The sequence below is a fragment of the Gorilla gorilla genome, chromosome 16, assembly GCF_029281585.2.
Source record: "Gorilla gorilla gorilla isolate KB3781 chromosome 16, NHGRI_mGorGor1-v2.1_pri, whole genome shotgun sequence".
NCBI lineage: Eukaryota > Metazoa > Chordata > Mammalia > Primates > Hominidae > Gorilla > Gorilla gorilla.
Genome location: NC_073240.2, coordinates 74334755 through 74362298, shown reverse-complemented (window position 1 = coordinate 74362298; position 27544 = coordinate 74334755). Strand labels below are relative to the sequence as shown.

At 38.5% G+C, this 27544-nt stretch overlaps 1 protein-coding gene across 2 annotated transcripts in view; it reads right to left on the bottom strand.

Annotated features, from left to right (window-relative positions):
- REC114 (REC114 meiotic recombination protein) overlaps window positions 1-27544 on the bottom strand; it is a 106190-nt gene that overhangs the window by 39223 nt on the left and 39423 nt on the right. The gene's annotated exons all lie outside the window — the stretch shown is intronic.

Below are 27544 nucleotides of genomic sequence, written 5' to 3'. Positions count from 1 at the left end.
CAGAATGCTGTCTTACTTCATAGCATGGAGTACTGCATTCATCAATACAACCTCCAAGGTTCTGCAGACTTATCTCAATTTACTTCTCAGGACTCAGCCTGGGAGCAATCTTATCTCCTTTGGAGATCTTTCCATACCTTGGCTTTGATTTTTACCATTTAACTCTGTGTGAAATTTGTTTCTCTTGTTCTAGACTTTTGAAGATCATAAAAGTTCTTGGTGGGTTATTTTCAGGCTAGTGGCGAGTATCTTTCTAAAACCCCCAGATGCTTAGAACACTAACAATCAGAACCTTAATTTTATTAATAGTTAACAGCTAGAGGCCAGGCAAGGTGGCTCACACTTGTAATTCCAGCACTTTGGGAGGCCAAGGCGGGCAGATCACCTGAGGTCAGGAGTTCAAGACTAGCCTGGCCAACACGGTGAAACCCCGTCTCTACTAAAAATACAAAAATTAGCTGGGCGTGGTGGCAGGTGCTTGTAATCCTAGCTATTGGGGGGCTGTGGCAGGAGAATCGCTTGAACCTGGGAGGCGGAGGTTGCAGTGAGCCGAGATTGTGCCATTGCACTCCAGCCTGGGTGACAAGAGCAAAACTCTGTCTCCAAAAAAAAAAAAAAAAAAAGCTAGAGACTGGCCTTCATGTTCAGTTCCTTGTTAGTAAAATGGATTATGGGCAAAATATAAAAGTAGCTATCATGTGCCTTCAACACATCCCATATTCATAAAAGTTAGCCCATATCTTAGTCAGTTGAAGCTGCCATAACAAATACCAGAGACAGGGTGGCTTAAACAACAGATATTTCATTTCTCACATTTCTGGAAGCTGGGAGTTCTGAGATCAGGATACTGGCAGGTTCAGTGTGTGGTGACGGCTTACTTCCTGGCTTGTAGACAGCTGCCTTCTTGCTGTGTGCTCACACATGGCCTTTCTTCAGTGCATGCACCAAGAGAAGGGAGAGAGATTTCTCTCTCTTCCTGTTCTTATAAAAGCACTAATCTCATCACAGGCTCCACTCTCATGGCTTCATCTAAACCTAGTTACCTCCCAAAGGCCCCCACTTCCAAACACCATCACTTTGTGGGCTAGGGCTTCAACATATGAATATGGGCAGAGACACAATTCAGGCCCTAAAAGCCCACAAGAGTCGTCTGCCAAAATACCTTGAAAATTTGTAAGCAACATCACCAATACAATAACTGCAGCAACCCGTAAGAATATGGATATTATGTTTGCTGGAATATGTAAACATTTTTATTTTAAAAATAATCATATGATTGTTCTGTTGGAGAAATCTCCCAGACTCCTACCAAAAGATAAAAGATAATACAATAAGTTATTTGGATGTATTAAATATATCTAAAGAAAAAGAAGTCTGGCTAGGCATGGTGGCTTATGCCTGTAATCCCAGCACTTTGGGAGGCCAAGGTGGGAGGGTTGCTTGATGCAGGAGTTTGAAACTAGCCCGGGCAACAGAGAGACACCCAATCTCTACAAAAAATTAGCCAGGCATTGTGGTGCATGCCTATAGTCTCAGCTACTCTGTAAGGTGAGGCAGGAGGATCACTTGAGTACAGGAGGTTGAGGCTGCAGTAAGCCATGATGGCATCACTGCACTCCAGCCTGGGCAACAGGGCAACAGAGTGAGACCTTGTCTCAAAAAAAAAAAAAAAAAATCAGAGTGTTAAAGGCAGTAGTGCCCTTTAGAGCACTTTTGAGAAGGGAGTCTTAGCCACTGTACTTAAACTTATTCCAATTACAGCAGATAAATATACCTTCCTGTTTTCTCCTTTTAAAGTGTTTTCTTCTAGTCTTTCTTTATATTTTATCATTGTTATTAAAGTATACTTATATTCTGAATTTTGCTGTCTTCACTTAACATTATTTTAGCACAAGCGTTTTTTTCAAACTGCTACCTTTTTGTTAGGATTATAATTTTTAATGCCTATCATATAGAACCAACAATTTGTAAAAACCATTACTTTAATGTTGCCCATTATGAATACTTCCATTTTATCCCTATTGGGAATAACATTGTGACAGATATTTTTAGATGTATACTTTTTTTGTATCTTAAATTATCTTAAGACAGATTTGGAGAAATAGAATTGGGTCAAAGGTTAGAAACTGTGCTGTGGTAGAGGGTAGTCTTGATATATATACTGGCAGATGAAGAAAACATTTTAGAAAAACAGTGTGCTATGTCACCAGCAGTAAATGAACATACTAACTTCATTACATTTTTATCAACACACAATATATTAAAATTTAATTTCCCTTATTAAATAAACCAAAATATTTTACTTTAATTTCTATGCCTTTGATTACTATCTATTTATTCATTTATTCATTCAACAAACAGATGCCAGATGTGATGGCAGACTTGGAAAAAATAACAGAAGACATAATCTCTGACCTCAGAGAGCTTGTAGTTTAGAGCTGAAGACAGAAAACAAGAAGTACAACCAAGCAACAAAAGCCACTGATTATGATTAAGTGCCACAACACAGCAAATACAAGATGCTGTAGGGATGCACCAAAAATGGCGCTTACCTTGACCTTAGCATCCACCTCGTTTATACAGACAGGATTCATAAAACCCACTCATTCATGACCCTAGGTACTTGGAAATGGCTTTCTGAGAAGGTTATGTCCAAGCTTCATTCTGATTACTACTGAGATTGAACATACTTCTGTATGTCTGTTTATTCATTCTTTTTGTGAACTGTTTGTTCATTTGCTTACTTATTTATAAGTTGCTGCTTTTAATTTGTGTGAGCTCTTTGTTAAAACAAAAATTTGTCATTCTGTGCTCTAAAGATTGTTTCTAGGTTTTTAACATTAAAAATACATATATACACATAAAACACTATATATGTGTACATACATGTACACATACATGTGTACCCATATATAGTGTCTATTTAATATTTAATACATATGTACAGAATCAAAAGGTACAAAATATTTTAGAGAGTAAATCCTCTTCTCATTTCTGTCCTCCAGCCACCTAGGTCCCCTCCCTAGGGATAACCACTGAAATTTTACCAAATTCTTATAAAGCCTCCAGATCAGGGGTATCCAATGTTTTGGCTTCCCTGGGCCACCTTGGAAGAAGAATTGTCTTGGGCCACACATAAAATACACTAACATTAACAATAGCTGATAAGCTTTAAAAAAAAAATCTCATAATTTGAGAAAGTTTGCAAATTTGTGTTAGGCTGCTTTCAAAGCCATCCTGGCCCACATGTTGGACAATCTTGTTCTAGATGTACCCTATGCATGTGCAAGCAAAAATGTATATGTGATATATTTTTATTTAAGTTATATATACATAGTTTCCACTTCTGTGGACAGTCTGTTTATATCCTTTGCCCATTTTTAATTGGGTTATAATTTATCTTATTAATTGTAGATATCCTTTATATACACAGGAAATGAACACTTATCTTTTTTTAAAACTTTATGGTATTTTTTCCATGCAGAAAGTTTTGAATTTTTTTATGTAGCAAACTTTATCAATCTTTTCTTTTATAGATTCTGAGCATTTCTATCTTATTTAACAAGGCCTTTTCACTCCAAGACTTTAATTTTTTTTAGTTGGCTATGGATTTTATTTGATATACCAAAGTTTTCTACTTTTATGTAGTTAATATATGTTGATCTTTTCTTTGGTGATTTAAAAATCCTTTCTAAGGCCAGAATGTCAGCACACAAATTTATACAAGTACCTTCTCTCAGACTTGTATTGCTCTTAATCTTCAAAGGGTCCTGTAAGTTTGATAGAGTTATTTGCCTCTTGAGTATAGAGACGAGACTTATAAAACTCATTCATTTACATTTATCCCCCCAAAAGATTTACAGTTGTAATAATGGTTCTATAAATGATTGCACTTAGTGTTGATGAACATATATATGGCTGCATTAAACTATAATCCTTAGCAAACCAAGCATATTTACATTGTTTATAGTTAACAATTTCTGACCTAATTCCTGAATTATTATATATAGCACTTCTACTTGCATTCATTTCCAGTGGCACTTCAGCCATGTTTTATCAGCACTGCAGGAATCTTTTTAAACTTTCAATTTTTAGATTTCATAAGTAGTAGTAATTATAACAGCACAGTGAACCAGCTGAGTTAGGTATAATGCCACCTCTTGCTATTTCAGTACAGTTTAGACAATACTAAGTGACATTAAAAGCAGAACCAAGACAACATGATAACAGAGCTTTTAAAAAAATAGAAGGGTCACAACTCAGAACCTATTTCTCAGTTCTATCTTCCATTATTAGAAAATATATGTGATAAAAGATCAGATACAAAAAAAGTAAAGCTTTTATCTTCTAAGAAATAACAAAGCTTTTTTTAACCTTTCATTTATGGAGCCTATTCCATAAATAAGTAATAACAACATTTTATAGAAGCTTTCTGTATAAAATGGCTAAATCAATATGAAAACATTTGTTTACAAAAAGGAAAAAAAAGCAGGGGGCATCTCCATTCCTGTCAGTTCAGAAAGGATGTGCTCTGCAGACCACACTTGTCAGGCGTGCCCTCTTCAACTGCTCCATTAGTAGGAATAAAAAGAAGAGAGCCTTTCAAACTAAGAGCATGACATCACAATAGCTACAATAATCAGGGTGTAATCAGGAAATGTTCTACCAACTATAACCAGGGTAAGAAGGAGAAGTGCAGGCCGGGTGTGGTGGCTCACGCCTGTAATCCCAGCACTTTGGGAGGCCGAGGCAGGCGGATCACAAGGTCAGGAAATCGAGACCATCCTGGCTAACACGGTGAAACCCCGTCTCTACTAAAACATACAAAAAATTAGCCGGGCATGGTGGTGGGCGCCTGTAGTCCCAGCTACTCAGGAGGCTGAGGCAGGAGAATGGGGTGAACCCAGGAGGCAGAGCTTGCAGTGAGCGGAGATCGCGCCACTGCCCTCCAGCCTGGGTGACAGAGCGAGACTCCATCTCAAAAACAAAAAAAAAAGGAAGGAGAAGTGCAGTTGAATGTTGGATAAGAAAAGGCCCTACACAGGGGAAAGGGCAGAACAGAAAAGCATCCTAACTAGCTTGTGCCAAAGGGATGGGTAGGAAAATCTACATAAGGGCCAATTGGACAAAAAACTGTTTTCATAAGAATCTTGGTGGATTTAGCAAATTAGGGGCCAAGAGGTTGAGTACACATGGTAGAGCCTGACCAATAACAATCCACATGTGTGAAACTGGTAAATTTACACTGACCAAATGTCAAACTAAATTATAGAAAAGGTTTAAAACTTGTATACATGAAGAATATCACAAACATAGTGAATCTAAGGTTGCACATAAACATTTACAGGGCACTGACTACATTTTAGGTGCTGTGCACAGTTAATGGGATTAAAAGATAAATAAGACATAGTAAGAGCTCACAGACTAGTGAAGAAGATAAACAGAAACATGTACATGTTTCCCAAGCAGATAAGGAAAAAAAGGTCACTTGTGAGGACAGCAAATGCAAAGGTACAGAGGAATAGAAGAACATGGCATGAACAGGGAATAGAATGTAATTTAGTTTGGCTAGAGAAGAGGATGCAAGTTTATTATTGCAGAAATTTAAGCAAACCAAGGTTCAGGGTTTCTTAACCCAAATTAAAATAGAATCCAATAAAACGTCTATATTTTTAAACAAAACCCATTAAAACAAAACCCACAAAATTTTTTATACAACTTATAATTCATGAAGTCAATTTTTTAAATAAGTAACAAAAATAATTTAAAAGACTCATTCCAAACCAGTTCAACATATAAAATCTGTAGCTTGCGCCTGCCTGCTCCTCTCTACCCCAACCTCCACCAAGTATATTCCTGAGAAAAAGTTTAAAATGACCCATTTCCAAACCTGGAAGAGAAGCAAAGCCAAAGCAGTATAAATCTATAACTACTCCTAAAGAAACCCAGAGGAGAAGAAGCAACTGCTGATCATATGGGCAGGAAGGAGGGGCTAGGATTCCTCTTGCCAAACAAGAACATGGTCCAGGAAGGGATCCAACATCAGTAGGGAGCCCAGTGGTAAAGAACTGTAGGTTGCATTCCAAATCAGTAGGAAAGGTTAGTATAAGGACAACTGGTAATCAATATGAAAAAAATATTGAATTCCTATACAAAAAGATAAATTCCAGAAGGGTTAGAGAAATGTGAAAAACAAAGAAATATAAAAATATTTCAGGCCGGGCACAGTGGCTCACACCTGTAATCCCAGCACTTTGGGAGGCTGAGGAGGGCAATCACGAGGTTAAGAGATCAAGACCATCTGGCCAACATGGTGAAACCCCGTCTCTACTAAAAATACAAAAATTAGCTGGCCATGGTGGTGCGTGCCTGTAGTACCAGCTACTCGGGAGGCTGAGGCAGGAGAATCGCTTGAACCTGAGAGGCAGAGGTTGCAGTGAGCCAAGATTGCACCACTGTGCTCCAGCCTGGGCGACAGAGCGAGACTCCCATCTCAAAAAAAAAAAAAAAAAAAAAAAAAAAAAAAAATTCCTATGGGAGAATTTCTAAGATGTAAAAGCATAAATAAATAGGTTCATAATCCATCTACATAAAAATTTAAAACTTATATACAACAAAAGCTAACATAAACTAATTGAAAAGCCAATAACAGACTGGGAAAAAAGATTTACAACCTGTGTAATTGGCAAAGGACTGGTATCCAGAATATATAAAGGTCTAAAATCAATAAGTAAAAGCCAAATAAGCTAGTAGGAAAATGGGCACAGGACAAAAACAAAAATTCATAAATAAGGAAACCCAAATTGCCAATATGAAAAGATGCTAAAACTCATTATAAACAGGAAAATAAAATTTTAAAACATGAGATCCCATTTCACATCTGCCAGATAACCTGTAATTTGTTTTAATGTTGCTTATTTCAAGCATGTATGAAAGTAGAGAGAAAAATAAAATGAACATCCATGTACCCACCCCATAATGTAACTATAATTTATTCATGATCAATCTTATTTTATCCCTATCTCTACTGCCAGATAATTTTGAAGCAAATCCCAGGTATTGTATCACTTTTTTTTTCCTGTAAATATTTCAGTTACATCCTTAAAAGATACGGAAAAAATTTAAGTCAGATTTATTGAAGTATAAGTTATACCTCAATAAAAATTGAGGTATAAACATAGAGTAAAACTCACCCTTTTTAGTATACAGTTCTATGAGTTGTGTGCCACAACTCAGTTGAAACACTGGGGAATGTATGAACTGGATTGTTTCCAGTTTGGCGTGATAATGAATAAAACTGCTGTAAGCATTTGTGAACCAATTTTTGTGTGAAAGTAACTTATTTCTCTTGAATAAATACCTAAGAGCCTTTATTGCTGGGTCATATGGTAAGTGACTATTTAACTTTACAAAATATTGCTAAATTTTTTGCCAAGTGGCTGTATCCTTTTGCATTTCCAACAGCAAAGCATGACAGCTCCATTTATTCTGCATCCTTGCAAACAGTTGTATTATAGTTCATTTAATCTTGGCCATTCTAATAGATATGTAGTGGTATCTCATTGGGGTTTTAATCCGTATTTCGCTAATCAATACAATCAATTCAGTAAGAATTGAAGCATGCATAGAAAAATATTGTCCTTTATGCAAATAATAGTCTACAAATAAGTTTTGGAGGTAACAGGATTCTAAAGAATGTGCCAGGTTCCATAAAATCAACATAAAATTTTCAAATATTTATGCTCTGAACAATTTTAGCACTAAAACTTACTTAAATGGAATCTAAAACTAATTACATGTGACCCTTCAACAACACAGGTTTGAACTGTGCAGGTGCACGTATAGGCAGATTTTCTTCTGCCTCTGCCACCCATAAGATAGCAAAACCAATCCCTCCCTCTTACTCCTCCTCCTCAGCCTATTCAACATGAAGATGATGACAATGAAGACCTTTATGATGATCCACTTCCACTTAATAAAAAGTAAATGTATTTTCTCTTCCTTATGATTATTTTCTCTATCTTAATTTATCATAAGAATACAGTATGTAATACATGTAACATAGAAAATATGTGTTAAAAATTATTTTACTGGTAAGGCAGTCAACGGTAGGCTATTAGTTACTTTTCAGTGAGTCAAAAGTTATACCTGAATTTTCAGCTGCGCAAGGGGTTGGTGCCCCTAACCCCTGCATTGCTGAAGGATCAACTGTAGTGTAATAAGGTGATGTTACCATGGAAATTTAATCCTCAGCTTTTATATCTTTGTTTTTTTCTATAAGATGTGTTATTTAACAATGATATGAAGAATACAAAGTAAACAAATGTTACATTCTGTATCTAAAATTCCTGGCATTATGTCATTTTTTTTTAAGAGACAAGGTCTTGCTCTGTTGCCCAGGCTGGAGTGCAGTGGCGTGGTCATAGCTCACTGCAGCCCCCAACTCCTGGGCTCAAGCTATCTCCAGCCTCGGCCTCCTAAAGTGCTGGGATTACAGGCGAGAGCCACTGTGCCCAGCTCATAACTCTTTGAGTTGCATTTTCCACAATGCAACTCTCTTAAATACTGAGTTTATTTTCAGAAGAATATGATCTTAATGTCATTACATAAGAAAATAAACTCTACTCAGGAACTGCACACATTTAAGTATTCACTGTTCTGATCGTTGCATCTTTGTATCTGTTCAGATTATTTGATGAGACATTTATTCTCAAGAATCAAACATAAAATCAGCTTGCTTAAAAGTGAGTCAATTCTGTCCTTCTTTAATAATAAAACTGGTGGCCAGGCATGGTGGCTCATACCTGTAATCCTAGCACTTTGGGAGACTGAGGTGAGTGGATCAATTGAGGTCAGGAGACGGAGACCAGCCTGGCCAACATGATGAAACCCCAGCTCTACTAAAAATAGAAAAATTAGCTGGGTGTGGTGGCACATACCTGTTATTCCAGCTACTTTGGAGGCTGAGACATGAGACTCTCTTGAACCTGGGAGGCGGAGGCTGCAGTGAGCTGAGATGGTGCCACTGCACTCCAGCCTGGGAGACAGAGCGAGACTCTGCCTAAAATAATAATAATGCTGCTGCTGCTGATAAAACTGGAAAAGGCTCACAGGATAAACTGTCATCACCATTTGGAACCTTCCTATGGCTTTTTATTTTTACCACGTTTCCTTCAATAGAAGAAGAATGACAAGGGATACTTAGGTAAAATGCACCTTGCCTTAAATTGTGCTACACGTTTCCACACTACATGTAATAAAAACTTGTTTCTTTTAAACTTTAGTTAACATTTATCCAATGAGATTGAATGGCACACCTTCATAGATGTGCTGCAATAACATATACAGTTAGCAAAAATTGTGTTATTTTACTTCAAATATCATAACCTCATTTACATGGATACACTTATCTAGGTACTAAAAATGGCTTAATGGATATGCCTTAAATTCTCACATACTGTATATAAGTGATGTGAATCACTGCCTTCCCAAACAAGGCCTTTGAGCCATGTCCCACTCACAACTCCTGTTAAGTGGGTAGTAAGCCAGACGACTCCTCCCTCAATACATAAGACCATGGGGACACCTGACACAAAGTGGGCCCATCACAGGCTGGTCCATATCCTGGGGGCAGAGGTTCTAAGGATTAATAAGAAGGGAAAGATCAAATGCTATTTATAAAATGGATTCATCAGAGTTCACAGGAGGGAGTGGGAGAAGTCTGGAGAAACTCCCAGTTTTGCAATTTGGGTAATCAAGAAAATGATGTTACCAGCAGTGAAAAAAAAAAAAACAATAATTGAAGAGAACAGGCTTTAAAAAACAAACAGACATTTAAAAAATAAGCTGTAACTTATATACAGCAAAGTGTCATACACATATCTTAACTTTACCACTTGATACATTTTTATACACACATATATTTAACCACCATCCAGATCAAGATAGAACATTTCTAGAACCTAGAAGGCTCCTCCATGCGTGATCTCTCCCCAGTGAATAATGCCTCCACCTCACCTGCTGCCAAAGGTACCGCTATCCTGACTTCTATCACCATAGACTAGTTTTGCCTTTCTTGAAAAAGTAAAAATAAATGCACATGTGCATACATACACACTCTTTCGTCGTATCTGGTTTCTTTGGGGAAACAAGTTTTTTTTTTTCTTTTTTTGCTATTTCTGTGAAGGAAGGAAAGGGTGATAGCAAGTGGGGATGAAGAAGATAAGAGGTTATTACTTTCATTCACATATATTTAACACCTATGATGTGTTGGCATCTATGTTAGGCATAGAGAACAGGTGAAAAGAGCTTGGTACCTACCCTAACGGATTCACATTGTAGAGGGAGAGACAGGTAAATGAGGAATTATATTTGCAGGCATTCTAATAGCAGGATGGTCAAGGTGCTAAAGAGAACACAGGAAAAGAGTGGCTCACTTTGCTTAGAGAGGTCATGGAGGACTCCAATGAAGACTGAGTTGGAAAAAAAAATCATGGTTGAAAAATTTGCTAAATGTTGATACTCTAAAGTTGGGTGATGGATGCATGGGGTTTATTATATTATTCTCTCTACTTCTGTGTATGTTTGGACAATATCCATAATTAAAAGTTTCTAAAATTTAAATTGTGTCTTAAAGCACGGATAGGAGCTAGTCAATAAGACAATAACACGCCAAGCAGAGAAACATTAAAAGCAAGGGTGAAAAGCAAAACTGCAGAGTTTTCAGGGACCCACAAGCCATTTGGGGGAAGTTGTAAAGAAACAGGACTGAAAAGTCAGGCCATGACTAGATCACTAAGGTCCTTGCATTCCATGCTAAGAAAGCCTGGTTTTATTCTAAGGCAATTGGGAGCTTTGAAGAAACTGGAAGCAAGAAAATTATCTGACCAGACTTGTATTTTTAAATGATTATTCAGATATTAGTACAGACTTAATAAGAGACTAAAGAAAGTGATCAGTGGGAGATTACAGTAGTAACCCTGACAAGAGATAATGAGGACTAAACTGAGGTAATGGTAATAAAGATGTAGGGAACTCAAATGTTAAAACTACTTGGTTTTAATATGATTTGTCAAAAACTACCCTGTTGTCCCTCAACCAAACTGAAAGATTTAACACAAAAGACTAATTAGACAGCAAGTGATCAAACTGGATTCTGGTGAATAAGTACTTGACTTTGCTATTTAAAACACTCTCCACATGACCTTGCAGGAATGAAAAATATTTTTCCATAATACTTGCCTCCTCATAACTGGTTTCAGGTCAATTATGAGATTGGTGCAAAAGTAATTGCACTTTCTGCTGGCAAAATCGCAATTACTTTTGCACCAACCTAAAGGAATCAGAGTAATTCATTCAGAAGTGTTAACGCCTTAAGAGGTGTTTCTTTACAGTGCCCAATGCGCTTGCCATTGTTATCTGGAGAGTTTTAAGATACTTGGTAGACCAATGACACGAGGAAGAGTTTAGCTGAGCACCATTCTGCAAACAAGTCAGTAGCCAAAGACCAACAACAACGACAAAAAATGAAATTCCAACCTATGACCAAAAGCTAAGCTAAAGCCAAAGGTCTGAAGTTCATTCATAGCATTTGTTGATTTTAATGTCTAAGAGGATTTTACAAAACATCCATCTCCAAAATAACTGACACAAAATAGTATCCCTTAATAGCTTCAACGCCTAACGTTCACTTTTATACACATATGCAACAAGGAGGCAAGGCTATTTCTAATCTTTTACTGTATTAGAGAACACAGAAGGTGCCTACCACACAGCCTAAATCCATTAATATAATAATTTACTGTGATCTTATTCTTTAATTCTGGTTTCATGCCTTTATTTGGTAATATTCATTAAAATGAAATAGAAAAAGGTGTAAAATCTTTCTTTAGTTACAAATATTGAACAAAGCAGAAACTCATTAATTCTTCCCTGGATATTTGAAGTTCAAATACTGCTATTTCTACTCCCTGTTCCCATCACTGATAACTGCTGAAGTCAGGAAATCTTATTAGAATTTGCCACCTCATGGTGCTCAGGCAGGTCGACCTACTTAGCAGTTTAGTCTACTATTTTTTGCCCAACTGTTGTGACAGGAAGAAATAAAACTCTCATCCCCAAAGACAAAATAAAACATAAAAAAGGAAACACACACACACACACCCCTACCTTAAATCACAAACTTAGAATTCAACAGATCCTCCAAATACCTACAGCAAAGAGGATGGAGAAACAAATGATCTCGGGCAGTGGATGTATGTATTGATTCAGAAATTTAATGAGGAAAAAGTCACATCAAGGACTTCTGTACACAGTATTGTCATAGGTATCTAAAAAGACTCACAAAGCAAACTCAGAAAAAAAAACAAGAGTAATAACATTCATAACACCTTATGGTTTTGTGTGCTTCACACATCCTTAAAGTACACCAGAGATAACATTTCCAAATCAAACAATAGCTTGAGGTTCAGGAAAAATTAAGTTAATGTTGTTTTCATATGCCACATTCAATTTAAATATATTTTGTTACATGAAACAAGGGAATTTTCAAAACTAATAGTCAAAGAAATAGATTACTATTGCATGATATTCTAGGGAATTCAGTAATTATTTACTGTACACAGCAGAATGTGAAAATAAATGCTGCTCTGTGTTTCTGTGACTTACTTTTGGCTTCCTTCTGCCTTTCATCTCCATACAACTGTTCCTCTCCACTTTCATTCTTGGGCCTCCCTACAGAAGTAAGTGGACACTCTAGAAGAATTAATTCTTAAGTCAGCCCCTGAAAAGAGCCCCTCTTCTCTGAATACCTATTGTGGCATTTAGCAACAAAATAATGACAATATTACCATATGTATCACATTCTATAGTTTACAAATCTATTTATATACCACAAGCAGGTATTATTCCCATTTTATGAGAGAGGGCACTCAGGGTAACAATAGTTGAATATTTTGCCTAAAGGTGAATTTCATGGCACATAGGAAGTAAGAGTAAGAACCCTGATATTCTAACTGATAGCATGCTGCTAGAGACTAAAAGACTAAAGAAAAGTGATCAGTGGGAGATTAGTGATAGTGATAGATAATGATAGTGATGGATAACCTACAGAATGAAGTGAGCATCTATGAGTCCATACTGATAGAATCAAATAAATCTATAAATAAATAAGGGAAAAGGGACAGCCCTTTATTACAGTAGAATTCCAATTAGTACATGCAGAAGGAATCACAGAAATAGGAAATTGCCATCTGGCAAACACCAGAGCAGTAACTGTTGCAGGCAAGAATCACCAATTGATGCTAAAATTAGTGGACAAGAGTATTGTGAGAAAGAAGGTATTTTCATACTTCAAAATATCTTCTGGCAACATAGTTGTTAATTACAAAGGGAAAAGGAGTAACTACAATGGAGAAAACTGGCAGATATCACCTTAACCAAGTGATCAAGGTTAACATTACTAGTAACAAGATATATCAATATCATGTACCTCCTGAGATAATGAACTGAACATCTCTTCTGTCTTTCAGAGACACTTCACAAGGTAACTGGCTAGTACTCTTCAAAAGTGTCAAAGTTATAAAAAAAAAAAAATAAAGACTGAGGAGCTATCCCAAATTGGAGGAACCCAAGAAGACATAAAAACTAAATGCAACGTGGAATCCTAGGTTAGATCCTGAACCAGCAAAAAACACAGTATGACAACTTCAAATTTTGAATAAGGTCGGTAGATCAGTTAGTAGTATTGTGTTGGTGTTAACTTCCTGGTTTGGATTACCATTCTATGCTAAATGTTAACATTTGGGAAAGCTGGGTGAATGGTATAAACACATTCCTTATACTACGTTTGCAATTTTTTTTTTTTTGGATGGGTCTCACCGTGTCATCCAGCCTGGAGTGCAGTTGCGTGATCTCAGCTCACTGCAACCACCACCTCCCGGATTCAAACAATTCTCCTGCCTCAGCCTCCCAAGTAGCTGGGATTACAGGTGTCTGCCACCACGTCTGGCTAATTTTTGTGTTTTTTTGTAGAAACGAGGTTTTGCCATGTTGGCCAGGGTGGTCTCCAGATCTCACGTGATATGCCCGCCTTGGCCTCCCAAAGTGCTGGGATTACGCGCTCGGCCTACTTTTGCAACTTTTTTTTTTTTTTGAGAAGGAGTCTCGCTCTGTCACCAGGCTGAATTTGCAGTGGCACGATCTCAGCTTACTGCAACCTCCGCCTCCCGGGTTCAAGTGTTTCTCCTGCTTCAGCCTCCCGAGTAGCTGGGACCACAGATGTTCACCACCACACTCAACTAATTTTTGTATTTTTAGTAGAGATGGGGTTTCACCATGCTTGCCAGGATGGTCTCAATCTCTTGACCTCGTGATCTGCCTGCCTCGGCCTCCCAAAATGCTGGGATTACAGGCGTGAGCCACCGCACCCAGCCAACTTTTTTATAAGTCTGAAACTATTTCTAAATAAAAAGTTTAAATAAAAAAATATTATGCTGCTAGAGCATCTTTCCCATCTTTTGGAACTGCATTTTCTTTGTTTCAAGTGTGTAAATTTTATCTGCTCAATAAGGTCCACTGAAGGATTAAATATTCCCAAATATTAAATGAATTTAAAGATTTAAGAAGAGTTTAATTAGTAATAGTCAAAGTAAAATGTGCTCATTTCCCTTTCATTAGTGATTAGTGATATAAAAAATAACAATTTTTCTCCAACAATAAGAAGATTCACTATTTTAAAGGAATCCAAGTAAAGCTAATCCAATTGAACCTAGTGCAGACTTAATTGAATACTGTGAGAAAAAAATCTTATACCAAAGATGTGTTTTTGAAAAGACCCTAAATTCTATAGCCTCTTAATAAAAGAAGGAATCTAGAGGTCTGGCTAAGTACTATAACTAAGCTTCTTATGCCTGTAATTTGATAAGATGATAAATAGGGATATAAATTAAATCAAGACTTATTTTGTTGCAGCAAAAAAAAAAAAAGTTCTCTTGCTTTTTTTTTTTTTTTAAGACTGGCAGTGCAAAATATTTTAAGACTGTGGTATTTATGTTTTGTTTTGGGTTATGACACTGAGGATAGAACATATCAGAGATAACTAGTAAGCTACATATTGATGCAAACTTTCAACATACCCAAAAGGAACCAGCCAGAACTTAGCCCCAAAGAGGTACTTTTTTTTCGAAACTACAAATCTAGTAAAGTAAACAAGAGCTCTAAAAATAAAGACAGTCTACACAATCTGGCAAATGTCTTTGACTCCAATATGCTAGGAAATGAAAAAAGAAGGGTGGGAAAGGCAGTTAGGTTTAAAGTGTCAAAATTACTCTTTGTGAGTAGTTAGTACCCGTTCAAAAGATTATTCCGAAGTCATGACTCACTTTAGAGAGAAGAGAAAAGATGAGGAGAAGAAATAAAATGGTATTACTGGCTTCACATGCTTAAGATTTTCATACTAAATACAAAGCAGAATCTCTTTTAAAAATTGTCAGGAATTAGTCCCTAATGAAAGCGAGACAAGAAATTCATATAAAAGTCACAATGTAAGTGCAACAAAACAAAAGTGTAATTGCAGTTTTAAAAGCAAACCAGGCTAGATAAGCCCTTCGGGTCCCTATCAGAGCTATTACCATATTAGTGAAGCTAGATATATACGCTAACTTTCCATGAAACACTTAGTATAACAAGGCTTAGGTCAAAGATCTCCATTTTAGCTACCCAATTAGAGTGTCTCATCTGTCTGATCCACTATAGAAAGTGAATTATTTACATCTACATAAATGTTCTTGATGTATATTTGGATATTCTGGCCCACTTATAGCATATCAACCAATTGCAAAAATGTAACATCATCTGAGATACCACGAACAACCAAACCTCACAGAAAGCTGCATAACTGTTATCCTATGGTGAGAAAAGGTACATTTCTTTTTAATACTTAAAGCATTTTAGAAAAAAAGAAAAATAATTTAAAGGGTTTTAGACTTCGAGGTAAGAAAATATCTTCAATTTTTTTTTTTTTTTTTTTTTTTTTTGAGACAGGGTCTTGTTCTGTCACCCAGGCTGGAGGGAAGTGGCATGATCTGGGCTCACTGCAACCTCCACCTCCCGGGTTCAAATGATTCTCCTGCCTCAGCCTCCCAAGTAGCTGGGACTACAGGTGTGTGCTACCACACCTGGCTAATTTTTCTATTATTAGTAGAGACAGGTCACCAGGCTGGAGTGCAGTAGCGAGATCTCGGCTCACTGCAATCTCTGCCTCCCGGGTGTATCTTGAACTTTTAACTCATACCTTCATCTTATCAAAATGAAAATGCCAAAACAAATATAAAATAGTAGAGAACTATATCAATACTAGAAACTAGGAATAGATGCCATTCATATGACAAAACTGTTGAAGAATTTATGCAAGACATGGTATTGTGATGGAAGAAAGATGCCAAGAGCCAACTAGTGACGCACCTTCCTGAGAAAGGAGTTCTGTGACTCAGAGAGAAAGAGAAGACACTGGCAGAAACACCATTAACAAGAGGGGCAAGAGCTACTGAATAGGGGAGCCATAGAAAAAATAAGAAAGCCCTCATCTGGAATCTGTTTCACCACTACTAATCAAGATCATCTGAAATAACTGTGCCCTAGAATGTGTAATGCAGCATACCAGATAATAATCGGAGAAATAAAAAATTTGTGTGAGAAATAATAGGCAGATATACCAGAAGGGTGGATGAATAACTACAGTATTCAACTGGCATTGTGGCTAGCAAAAAACTGATTCCTTACAGAAGAAATTAGAGATAACTCCTTTGCTAGGACAGGCTCTAAGTTCACTCCTCTCAGGCTTCTAGATCAATGAACAGAAATGTAAACTTATATTAGCCAGGTCTCTTATGTAATATTTGAAAGGAAACTATTAGTTTCTAAGGACAGTGAGGTTATTGCAGATGAATCCACCCTCAGGCCTCTACATATGAGACATCTCCATACATGAGGATGAATAAAATAAAAAGAAGAAAAAAAAAAATAATAATAGATCTATGAAAACATTCTGCAACAAAATGAAAGGGGAAAACTTAACCCTCAAGATACAGAAAAGGGCATAGTTTTGAAAACAAACAAAACTGGAAAATAGAAGTAAATTTTAATTAAAATTGCACCACAAAAAAACTAAATAAATTCAGAAAAATGCAGATTCTTTGAAACAAGAGAGTAAAGATCAGATAATAAGCAACAGTCAGAGATTTTGCTAAGAGTAAAGAATAAATAAACAAGGAGCTTGAAGAAATAAAAGAATAAGCAGCTGCCTGGGCAATATGGTGAGATCTCATCTCTACTAAAAATTAGAAATATTAGCTGGGTGTGTTGGCATATGTGCCTATAGTCCCAGCTACTTGGGAGGCTGAGGCTGGAAGATTTCTTGAGCCCAGGAATTCAAGGCTGCAGTCAGCAGTGATCACACCACTGCACTCCAGCCAGAGTGTCAGAGTGAGACCCTGTCTCAAAAAATAAAAATAAAAATAAATTAAAAAAAATAAAGAAGAGTAAAAAAAAATGGCAGAAATAAAAACTACATAAAGATAACCCAAGAGAAAATTGTGCAGAAGATTGCAACAGATACTTCACAAAAGAGGATATCCAGCTGGCCAATAAACATAAGGAAAAGTGTTCAAACTCACTATTAATTATGAAAATATAAATGAAAACCTACAAAAATGGCTAAAAAGAAAATATCAGCAATGTATAGCCAAGAATGTGGAGAACTCTCATGCATTATTTGTAAGAGTATAAATTGAGCAGAATAACTCTGGAAAACTCCAGCAATACCTACCGAAGCATACTCTATGACTTTGTCCCTCAAAGTGTGTTCATAGATAAGTATAATCAGCATCATCAAGAGTTTGCTAGAAATGCAAAATTTCAGACTACATCCCAGACCTGGTGATTCACAATCAACATTTTAATAAGAGCCCAGATAATTCATATGCATGTTAATGTTTGAGAAGCGCTGCCCTATAACTCATTAATTCCACTCCTAGTTGTATGCCCAACAAAAACACATACGAGTGTCCACCAAAAGATATACAAGAGTGTTCACAGAAGCACTATTTGTGGTAGCTAAAAATTTGAGATTGCTCAAACACCCATCAATGGATAGATTGTTATATATTCACAAAATGAGAATGAACAATCTCATTTTGCACAAGTCCCATAAATATAATATGGACAAGTCCCATAAATATAATGATGAGCAAAAGAAGGCAGACAGAAGAGTCCTGTATTATTCATTTTATATAAAGTACATGAACAGGGAAACTCTGCTATTAGAAGTCAGATGGTGGTTTGTCTTTGGGGAGTGGGGTGTGTAGTAGTCACTGGAAGGGAATATGACAAAGGTTTCTGGGATACCGAAAATGTTCTGTTTCTTAACGAGGCCAATAAGCATATAAAAAATGTGCTTCACTAGTCATTCAGAAAATGAGAACTAAATGACAATGACATGCCACTGCACACACACAAGAATAACTTAAATTATAAAGACTGACAGTACCACTGTTAGCAAGATTATAGAGCAACTTGAACTGCCAAACAAAGCTGGTGGAAAAGCAAAATGGTACAATCACTTTTTTTTTTTTTTTTTCTTGAGACAGAGTTTCACTCTGTCACCCAGGCTGGAGTGTAGTGGCATGATCTCAGCTCACTGCAACCTCCGCCTCCCAGGTTCAAGCGATTCTCCTGCCTCAGCCTCCCAAGTAGCTGGGCTTACAGGCATGTGCCACCAGGCCTGGCTAATTTTTATATTTTTTTTGTAGAGACAAGGTTTCACCATGTTGGTCAGGCTGGTCTCAAACTCCTGACTTCATGTGATCCACCCGCCTCAGCCTCCCAAAGTGCTGGGATTACAGGCGTGAGCCATTGCATCTGGCTGATACAATCACTTTGAAAAACTGTACAGAAGTTTCTTTTGAAGTTACTTCTTTCTTATAAAGACACTTACTGGGCAACCCAATAATTCTACTCTAAGGTGTTACCCAAAAGAAATTAAGATAATACACAAAGACTTATATATAAATGTTCATAACAGCTCTACTCATAATTTCCCCAAACTGGAAATAGCCCAAATATCCAACAGGTTAATAGATGAGCAAATTGTGGTACATCCATAAAATGAAATACAAATCAACAAAAAAAGAACATGTATAATGTTCTTCAATTCAGCATGATGTGGATAAGGCTCAAAAACATCATGCTGAATTAAAGAAGCTAGACACAAAAAGAGCACATATTACAATAATTGCATTTAATCAATTTCCAGCAAAAGCAAAACTAATCTGTAGTGCCAGAAAGCAGACAGAAAGTAGTTCTCTGGGGATGAAGGTGGGCAAGTAAGAGGGAATTTTTTTTTGGTGGGGGCGAAGGAATGAAAGAAATGTTCATATCATGATTGTGATGGTTTATATAGTTGAATACATTTATCAAAATTCAATGAATTCAGTGAGTATATTATATATATAAATTCTTTATTTTTTGAGACAAGGTCTTGCTCTCTTGCTCAGACTGGAATACAGTGGTGCAATCAGGGCTCACTGCAGCCTCCATCTCCCAAGCAATCCTCTGAACTCAACCTCCTGAATAGCTGGGACTACAGGTGTATGCCACCATGCCTGGCTAATTTTTTTGTACAGATAGGGTCTCACTATGTTGCCAGGTCTGGTCTTGAACCCCTGGGCTCAAGAGACCCTCCTGTCTCACCCTCCCAAAGCACTGGTATTACAGGCATGGGCCACTGCGCCCAGATACTTTATTATTATATATAAATTGTACTCTAATAAAACTCATTTTAAGAATAGTCAATGACAAACCATGCAAAACTATTTCAACATATATTCAAAGACGTAATATTCTTATTCTATAGAGATAATGCCAATAATACATAACAAAACCTTAGTATCCCAACAGAAAATGTGAAGAGCACTGTGGATTTCCAGAATGCTGAAAAGCTTGGCAAAAGAATAATTTCATGGACATCTGAGCACTGACAACTTTCTATCTTTGAAAAAAATGCAGATGTAAATCCAATGCTTGTAAACATTTTCTTAATCAGAAGCTATTAGTGAAATTCTTTTGGAATGGTGACCTAGGTCCCAAGTATATAAGGGCTACAGCCTAGCAAAGTGTCATCAGAAAATGGGGTTAGCAAAAGCTATCCTGAGATTCACTGTACCTATTCCAGTCATGGGTGGTCACCTCACTCTCAAAAGATTCCAGATTTACAATCAAGCAAGGAACTCTACTGTGTTTGAGTGTACTCACTCCTTCCACTACCTGAAATGCTACAGTTGGCATCAGACATGAGATTGGCACAGATAAACCACCACTGTTGTTAGAGTTTGGAAGGACAGCTAGGAAGCAAATAAGGGAACTGCTGCCTGAGGAACGCTGGGTGATTAGAGAGTTGAGTTTTTTTTTTTTTTCTGGAGTAGCCATGTAAGAGTGCACAGACTCTCCTCTCACTATGGACTGAACGAGTTCCCCTAAATTCAAATGTTGAAACTTACATAAGTTAATAATAATATAATAGAATTAAGAGGTGGGCCTTTAAGAAATAATAAGTCATGAGGGCAGAACCCTCATGAATGGGAGTAGGGCCCTTAGGAAAGGGCTCCAGGTGCCAGGCGCCGTGGCTCACACCTGTAATCCCAACAGTTTGGGAAGCTGAGGTCGGTGGATCACTTGAGGTCAGGAGTTCAAGACCAGCCTGACCATGTTGATGAAACCCCATCTCTACTAAAAAAAATACAAAAATTATCTGGGTGTGGTTGCACCTGCCTGTAATCCCAGCTACTCAGGAGGCCGAGGCAGGAGAATTGCTTGAACCCGGGAGGCAGAGGTTGCGGTGAGCTGAGATCGCACCACTGTACTCCAGCCTGGGCAACAGAGTGAGACTCTGTCTCAAAAAAAAAAAAAAAAAAAAAAGGTGGGGGAGGGGCATTCAGAAAATGGGTTCACTGTCTTCTGCTCTTCCACCATGTGAAGACTTAGTTTTCCTTCCCTATGGAGGATGTAGCAAAAAGATGCCATCTCAAAAGCAGAGAGCAGCACTCACCAGACACCAATCCTGCTGGTGCCTTGATCTGGATTTTCCAGCCTCCAGAACTATAAGAAATACATTTCTATTGTTTATAAATTACCCAGTCTGTGACATTTTGTTATAGCTGCACAAATGGACTAAGACAGAAATTGGTACCAAGAAAGGGGTGCTGCTATAACAAATACCTGAAAATGGGGAAGTGGCTTTGAAACTGGGTAATGGGTACAGGCTGGAATAGTTTTGAAGTGAATGCTGGAAAAGGCCCATATTGCTATGAACACAGCATTAAAGATGATTCAGGTGAGGGCTTAGAAGAGGACGGCTATAAAGAAAGCCTCAGTCTTAGAGATAATCTAAGTGGTAGTGAATAGAATGTTGGTAGAAATATGGACAGTAAAGACCATTTGGATAAGGTCTTATACAAAAATAAATAATATCTTATTAGAAACTGGAGGAAAGGCCATTCTTGTTATACAATGGCAAAGAACTTGGTTGAATTGTGTTTGTGTCCCACTGCTTTGAGGAAGGCAGAATTTAAAGGCAATGAAATAGAATATTTAGTAGAAGAAATCTCTGAGCAAAATACTCTACGTGCTGTATGGACTTTCTTAACTGCTTATAATAAACTGCAAGAAGAGAGATATTAATTAAACATGGAATTTATAGTCAAATGGAAGCAGAACATAAAGATTTGGAAAATTCTCAGCCTGGCCATGTAAAGAATATAAAAGAGTGTTTGGAAGAAAACCCTAAAGGTATGGCCAAGCAACTATTTGATAAAAAGAATAGTATGGATAGAAGAAAGCCAGATACAATTCATTAAGACAATGGGAAAATAACCCCAAAAGTATTTCAAAGAACTTTGAGGCTACCACACCCATCATAGGTCCACAATGCCAGAGCCTTGAGGGCAGAACAGTTTTAAGGGAGGGACCCAGAGTGCCCATTGACCTTGGTGCTCACTGCTCCAGGCTGCCTCAAGTCTCTGCTCCCAGAATTCTGGTGCAGTGTTCCTTGACCACCCCAGCTGTGACTAAGGTGGGCCCAAGTTCAGCTCTGGCCACCACTCCAGAGGGCACAAGACATAAATCTTGACAGCATCCACATGGTGCTAATTCTGCAGGTGTGTAGGGTGCACAAGCTGTGGAGGCATGGCTACCTTTACTTACATCTCAAAGGATGGCTCAGAGAGCCTTAGGGCCCAGGCAAAAAAATACCACATGGTGGGGCCACTGTAGATAGCCCCCACCAGGGCAATGCCTAGTGAAGCCACGGACGCAGGGCTACTGCAAGGACTCCCTATTAGGGCAATGTCTAGTGAGGCCATGGGAGCAGCACCACTCCTGAGATCTCACAACTGTAGAGCCACCAGAATGTGATCTTAGCCTGGAAGAGCTGCAGGCACCCAACTCCAACCCATGAGAACTGCTGTGTGGGCCGTGCTCACAAAGTTCTAACGGGCAGGGCCTTCCAGGCCCTTGGAGCCCAACTCCACCCCAGTGTGTACAAAAGTAGGATATGAAGTCAAAGAAGATTACTCTCAAGACTTAATGTTTGCTTTATTAGGTTTTAGATTTACTTGGAACCTGTTATCCCTTTCTTCCTAACCATTTCTTCTCTTTTGAAATGGGAATGTCTATCCTATGCCCATCTCACCATTGTACTTTGGAAGGATATAACCTGTTCGATATCTCACAGCTGAAAAGAAATTTACCTCAGGATGAATCTTACCTTGAGTCTCACCCACATCTGATTTAGAGATGAGACTCTGGACTTTGAAGACTTTTGAAATGGTGCTGGAACAAGTTAAGACTTTTGGGGGTACTGGGATGCAATGAATATATTCTGCATGTGAGAACAAGAATTTTGGGAACAGGGGTGGAATTGATGGTCTGAATGTATTCCTCAAAAGTAATATGTTGAAACTTAATTGCCAATATGATAGTATACAGAAGTAGAACCTTTAAGAGGTGATTAAGTCATGAGGGCAGGGCCCTCATAAATGGGATTAGGGTCCTTAGAAAAGGGCTTCAGGGAATAGAGTATTTTTTTTTTTTTGAGACAGAGTTTCGCTCTTGTTGTCCAGGCTGGAGTGCAATGGTGCGATCTCGGCTCGCCGCAACCTCCGCCTCTTGGGTTCAAGCGATTCTCCTGTAGCTGGGATTACAGGCATGTGCCACCACACCTGGCTAATTTTGTATTCTTAGCAGAGATGGGGTTTCTCCATGTTGGTCAGGCTGGTTGCGAACTCCCAACCTCAGGTGATCCGCCCACCTCAGTCTCCCAAAGTGCTGGGATTACAGGCATGAGCCACTGCGCCCAGCCAGAATAGAGTACCTCTCTTATGTTCTTCTGTATGTAAGGATACCGCAGTCCTCCCCTATGGAGGATGCAGCAACAAGGCACCATTTGGAAGTAGAGACACCTCAGACACGAATCCTGCTGGCACCTCAGACTTCCCAGCTTCTAAAACTGTAAGATATAAATTTCCATTGCTTATAAAATGCTCAGTCTGTGGTATTTTGTTATAGCAGTACAAATGGACTAAGAACCCCCTGCTGACAAATTGAGCCCGATGGGTAAAAGAGGGAAAGGTAAGATAGCTTAAGGCATTATTCCCTGGTTTTTCACATCACAGATTCCCAAAGGGAGCTGAAAAGCCAGGAAGATAAGAAAGGTATGGTGGCCGGGTGCAGTGGTTTATGCCTGTAATCCCAGCACTTTGGGAGGCCAAGACGGGCAGATCACGCGGTCAGGAGCTTGAGACCAGCCTGACCAACATGGTGAAACCCCGTCTCTACCAAAAATACAAAAATTAGCTGGGCATGGTGGTGCGTGCCTGCAATCCCAGCTACTCAGGAGGCTGAGGCAGGAGAATCGCTTGAACCCAGGAGATGGAGGTTGCAGTGAGCCGAGATTGCGCCATCGCACTTCAGCCTGGTGACAGAGCGAGATTCCGTTTCCAAAAAAAAAAGGAAAAAAGGTATGGTGGAAGATTGCCTCACCTCATATTTCTTCCAGTTGAGTAATCAGCAAATTTGCAAGCAAGTATTACATAAGAGCTGAAGTTTATTTAGATATGGACAGTATAAACGTAGAACAGTAAAATGCTTTAACTCTTGCTAACCCAACTGTCTTTATAAGAGAAATAACAAAACACACAAAAGTGGAATTAAATTGATCACAGTGGTTTTAAATGTGGGAGGGGGTGATAAAGTTATGAAGAGCTTTGTTTTCCCTCATTCTTTCCTGAAAAAGTGGCTGTAGTAGGCTATTCCTACATTACTATAAAGAATATCTGAGACTGGGTAATTTATAAACAAAAGAGGTTTAACTAGATCACAGTTCTGCAGGCTGTACAGGAAGCACAGCACCAGCATCTGCTTCTGGGGAGGCCTCTGGGAGCTTAAAGAAGGTGAACAGGAGCTTATCTCATGGCAAGAGCAGGAGCAAGGTGGTGAGCAAGCGCCACACAATTTATGTAACCAGATCTCACGAGAACTCACTCAATATCTCAAGGACAGTACCAAGAGGTTAGTACTAAGCCATTTATGAGATACCACCCCCATGATCTAATCATCTTCCATCACGCCCCACCTACAACACTGGGGATTATAATTTAACATGAGGTTTGGGTAGGACTCAGATCCAAACCATATCAGTGGCCAAAGAATAGACAGGTTCTGATTTAAAGAGTTGGCCGGGCATGGTGGCTCACACCTGTAATCCCAGAACTTTGGGAGGCTGAAGCAGGCAGATCACGAGGTCAAGAGATCGAGACCATCCTGGCCAACACGGTGAAACCCTGTCTCTACTAAAAATACAAAAATTAGCTGGGCGTAGTGGCGCACACCTGTAGTCCCAGCTACTCGGGAGGCTGAGGCAGGAGAATCGCTTGAACCTGGGAGGCAGAGGTTGCAGTGAGCAGGGATCGTGCCACTGCACTGGAGACAGAGCGAGACTCCATCTCAAAATAAATATTAAATAAATAGTTTAATGGTATGAATAACTTGACTTTAAAAGTTTATGCTAAATCTTTCCTTTTAGAAGATTCTGTAGCTAAGACTGATTTGGACATTTTTAAAAACTAATTGGGTTAAAATCAGTGTTTAAAGGTTTCAGAGTTCACTTAAATAGGAATATAGCATTTTCACTGGTAAACAGAAAGACAATTCCTGTTGGAAGAACATTTGGGCCGGGTGTGAAAAATAAAAAGGAAACTAAAACCAAAATTTGATGAACTCTATCATTTCTAGAATGACCCATGTTTTCCAGACAAACAGAATTAAAATTGTCTCAAAACCATTCTGTGTTTCAGGCATAATTATATTTAGGTAAAGACACTCATGCTGGACCAAAGCCAACTGAGATAAAAAGGAATGGCTGGAAATAGAGGCTAAAGCCTTGGGAAATAACTTCTCCCATTTGGATATATTTAGAACCTGGCTTGAAACTTTGGCTTCTGCAACTTCTGGATTGAGAAGGAAGATGCTGACAAAAGGTAGATCTTTAGAGGTTTACAATGATATGTAAGAGAATGTGTTTTTAAATTTGGAGAAATATCCCCAAAGGAGTTATGAATTCCACTTTTTTAAAGAATGAATTTGAGGTCCAGGAAAAGATGGCAGCCCACTGAAGAGTAAGTGTACCTCCTGCTAATAATCAGAAGCTCCAGCTCCAGGACAGAAGAAGCCGAGGAGGACTGAGCAGGCAACAAAGAAGCAGGTGGCAGAAGCAACTTGATATATAAGGGTGACTGGGGAGAGGGCACAGCATGGCACAGAGCTCTGTGCTCCAAGAAAAGCCACACTTTCTAGTCCCTACCCTAAAAAGGGCTCATAGTGCTTATCCTACACCTCATCCAAGCTGAAAGAAGAAACAGGAGTGGAGAAGATCACATGAGATCTGGCCAAAAATGTTTTAAAAGCTACATTCACTAGGTGGAGGATGTGTGTGCACGTGTGTGTGTAAAGGGGAATTATCATTTTAAAAAAACAACACCAATTCCACAACACGACGACAACAAAACCCCAATCAGAAAATTGAAGAGGCCTGTGTAACCCAGTCCCTACAGTGAAAGGGCTGGAGGCTGTGGAGTAGGCCCCGGGGGAGTTGGTGGGGGTCAGAAGTCACCATGCTGAGGGCCACATAGAGAGTGCCGAGTTCTATTGGACCCAGGCAGTGACCCAGACCAGAGTCCTTGGGCTGCTGGGCTGAGGGAATGCCAGGCTTCCTTCCAACTGAAGGGGCCTGCAGTCTCCTCCCAACTGAAGGGTTCTGCAGTCTTCTCCTCCAGGCTGCAGCAGATACACCATCCAGAAACCAGTCTGGCCTAGACAGGACCATGACCTTCCCCTTTCCATGCTGCTCAAAGACCACCAGACCATCCCTGGAATTGAGAAGGGCAATGATACAGTGAAAAGATCCTTGTCTTTGGAAATGACCAACCAAAAGGAGAAGCTAAATATCAAGTAAGAACATCTGATGAACAAAGTCGTGGCAAACCCTAAGGACACCAGCTTCCTGGAGGCTGGAATTATTCCCTTGACCAAAGCCCACAATTATGAAGAACACAGCAGAAACACTGAAATAACAAAACCCACAAATACTATTGGTGATGGGAACTGTCCAGAGGAAAATGATGCTCAAAAACCTTCGTTAGACCAATATGATGTCTCTGAGAAGACACACTGGGGACTGAGCACATCTTTTTGATGGAGCAGCCCATTGCCAAGTCCTGACTGAGAAGACTGTGCGTTCTGGATGTTCCAAGAGACTCAAAAGCTGAAGAAGCAAAAACAGCCTTTAAAAGTTGCAGCAGCAGCAGCAGCTCAAAACATGACCAGAGGAATCCAGAGAGCCCTGCCAAAGCCTGACCAGAAGTACTCAAAGAAAATAAACTGTTAAATATTTTTTTGAAAAAGAAAACTGAATAGACATTCTCTAAACAAGATACAAAAATGGGCAACAAATACATAAAAGATGGTCAATCTCACTAATCATTAGAGAAACACAAATCAAAACCATAAGGAGATACCACCTTACACCCACTAAGATCAATACTATTTTAAAAAACAGAAAATAATAAGCATTGGCAAGGATGTGGAGAAACTGGAACTGTCATGCACTATTGCTAGGAATGTAAAATGGTACAGCCCCTGTGGAAACGAGTATGGCAGTTCCTCAAAAAAAAATCAAAAACAGAATTACCATATAATCCAGCAATTCTACTTATGAGTACATATCCAAATTAATTGAAAGCAGGGTTTCAAAGGGATATTTGTAAACTCATGTTCACAGCAGCATTATTCACAATAGGCAAAAGGTATTAACAACTGAACATCCATTGGTAGATAAACCAGTAAACAAAATGTGGTATATACCTACAGTAGAATATTATTCTGTTTAAAAAGGAAGGAATCTATGATATGCTATAGCATGGAGCAATCTTGATAACAT